General features: G+C 43.2%; 1 pseudogene; it reads right to left on the reverse strand.

The window, feature by feature from the left end:
- Positions 1-1,378: 1,378 nt before the first annotated feature.
- Positions 1,379-2,943, reverse strand: LOC138829999 (T-complex protein 1 subunit eta pseudogene; annotated as a pseudogene).
- Between the last annotated feature and the right edge of the window lie 203 nt (positions 2,944-3,146).

A 3,146-nucleotide genomic window follows, 5' to 3' on the forward strand; every position in this document is an offset into this window, starting at 1 on the left:
ACACTGCCAGATGTCATGAACATTGTGTCACATTTTGACATCAAATAGTTGTTAGGACTTCAGCATATTTGTGAGAAATGCCTTTGGAGACATCACAGTCACTTTTTGAATTCATATATTCTTTGTGAGTTAATTACAATTGAGATCCAGAATGTCACTTTGACATTACCAAACCATTGTGTCATCACAAACATTGTGATTTCATCATAATTATGACATCACCAGCTAATTGTGCCATCAAAATATTATGACATGATACTTTGACATCACATTACCAATGTCACTATCCCATAATTTTTCAAAAACTTAGTATGACCGTTCAACATTTTGAAAAATTTGTGACCATTGGGATATAAACCTAATTCTATAAACTCATATACTTATGATCTATTAAGTACAAGACAATCTTTTGAGGCACAAGTAGGACAAGAAGTACTGTAAGCCTGTAAGTACTGTAGGCCTGTAAGTACTGTGTCCTGCACTGGATACCCAGAGCCATGATCAGTCTCAGCAACCAAACCTCAGACGTCCAATGGGCAGCCCCAACATTTTTCAATTGGTTTGCAAACTACCAGTCCCCAAAATTATGTATTTCAAAGCTCCAAACTTCACAAGGTAAGGCTTTTTCCTTCTCCCTTCATCCTTCTTTGCTACTAACCTGGTCTTCCTTCCAGGTCTTTCTCATTTTCCTCTTCCATCAGTTCCTTCTTCTGTTCAGGCCACTCCACTCTCCCCAGGATTGTCCGGCTCTGACACAGTGGCCAGTTGCTGTCCTTCCCTTCCTGCTCTCAACATCCTCTCCTCCCAAAAATTTCCTCTCCTAGTGTCTCATCACTTTCTTCCTTTCAGGACTTTTCTATCTTTATGCTCTGTAACTTTGAACATCCTGCTTGTATATAGGCTATACCCCGCTCCCACTCCAAAGGTTCTCCTATCTAGCCGTATTTAGCTATCATTTCCCAAACTGCCCACTGCCCAATCAGTTTATTACAGCTCACCCTGGGGGTTTGACACCACACCTCTTCCAGCAGCATGACTTCCCCATTCAGTGGCCATCTCTGCCCTCTCCAGCAAACCATACCATGGGGCAATGATGATTATCGGGTCTCACTGATAATTGGGCACCATTGGATATTAGCATGTGCCCATGGTGAACTAGTGAAACTCATATTAACCCATAGTAACCAATGTCACATCACATTGCCTTTGTGAAATCAATGTCCCATATTTTTTTTCTAATTCTAAGCATTCAATATTATTTAAATAACCTCCAGTGAGTAGAGTGGGCCAATTATTATCACTTCCTTTTATACCAATACATCAAGCGGGGGAGGGTGAGTAGAGCCACAGCAGCCTGCCAGCCAAGGAGCAATGCCTCTTAATGGAAGTGGCCCCTGTCCTGGACAGCCACTGGAGGAGTTTCCAAAGTGGACTGGGAATTTTTGATGGTCTCATTGACAGACACAATAAGGCATGCAGCTTCAGAGGCTGCTGTTAGGGCATTGACTCATCCACAAAGGCCTGGAAATTGTAAAGTCCTCATTGTTGACATCCACCCCATACCTCATGTACCCCTGGGCATGCTGAGTCCACAGCTTGTTGAGAATATTTGTGGCATCAAAAGCAGCATTGTCACACAACTGGTGTGGAATAATTGCCAAAACCTGCTACTTGCTTGGAATGGCCTTGAGTAACCTTGCAGGTACTTGCAAAGCTCCATCTCAATAGCCCCACCACCAGCCACCACTTAATCATTCATGATGGCTCTTCTGATGATCCTGATGGCATCATGAAGGGATTGCTCTGTCTCCTCCATAAACTGTTCAGCACCACCACATAGGATGAGGATGCAAGTTTTGGCCTTGGTGCAGCCAGTGAAGAAATTGTACCTCTCCTCTCTAATCTGTGTGTCTTCAAGCACATGGCAATGACCCAACACATCCGCACTCAGAATATTCACAGTGGTCTGAATTGAGACTCCATAGGCCATCATTGTCCTCTTCAGATCCTCCTTAGGCACACAGCCTGCACAGAACATGTGCCTATCAGCAATGTACTGCATGGCCACTTCTGCAATGGGGAGTTTAGACAAAATAACTTTGGCTCCAGATTGATAAATCTTCTCTAATTTGTCAAAGAGTATGTGCCATTTATCACCGACAATTGCCTGATAATCTTCCACTGTGTGGACTGATTTCAGCATTATCCTTCTCAGCTTTGAGCTCCAGCTCAACATTTAAAAGGGCAATCATGGGGTTTTTGTACTTCTTAGGTTGCATTTCAAACCTAGCATAAGAGAAAGTCTTCTTAAACACAACACAAGCCACTAACATATTCCTCTAGAGTTCCACTCTGGACCTTCTTGATTCCAGTCATTTTAAGCTGTAGCAATTCATTGAGCATCATTACAGCATCAACAACCATTTTGGCAAAGAAGGCTTTCTGCTAGGAAATGAGATTAGAGCTCAGAGCCATCATGGCACACTAGTAGCTTCCTCTGTTTCACTGTATCTTCCTTCTTTACAGTCACAGAAATTTCATTGATCTTGTTCACTTCCAACTGTGTGGCTGTGAGGAAAGCTGGGATGATCATTTGAGGTGCACACCTTCCTCCACATATGATTTCACCTGCTTAAAAAACTCTGCAGCCAGTAGGATCATAGAGATAGTATCATCACCAACCTTGGCATCTTGGGATTGGCAATGTCCACTAAAGTTTTTGCTGCAGGATGGACAACATCAGGAAGTTCCAGAATAGTCACCCCATCATTAGAAATTGTTGCTTTGCCTTGGCCATCCACAATAAGCTTGTCCATGCCACAGGGACCCAAAATGGTTCTTACAGCCTCAGCCATTAACTGTAAGGCACTGATGTTACAAGCCGAGGGATGCCTTGGGAGCTCTCATCACCTCTTTTAGCAGGATAACTGATGTGGGAATCATTTTGGAAGCTTATTCAGTGGCCCCCCACTCCTCTGCTGTCGGTGTTCAGGCCACCCAGCAACCCCACAACACCTCTTGCCAAAAAGCCAATATCCTATTTACTTTTTACAAACTATCAACTCAGCCCAGTCTGAACAAGTGGCCACTAGTACTAAAACATACTAAGACTATACATTTCAGACTTTACCTCTGTGAAGTCCACT

Source organism: Dipodomys merriami, unplaced genomic scaffold, assembly GCF_024711535.1.
Source record: "Dipodomys merriami isolate MVZ:Mamm:240054 unplaced genomic scaffold, mDipMer1.0.p SCAF_18, whole genome shotgun sequence".
Lineage (NCBI taxonomy): Eukaryota > Metazoa > Chordata > Mammalia > Rodentia > Heteromyidae > Dipodomys > Dipodomys merriami.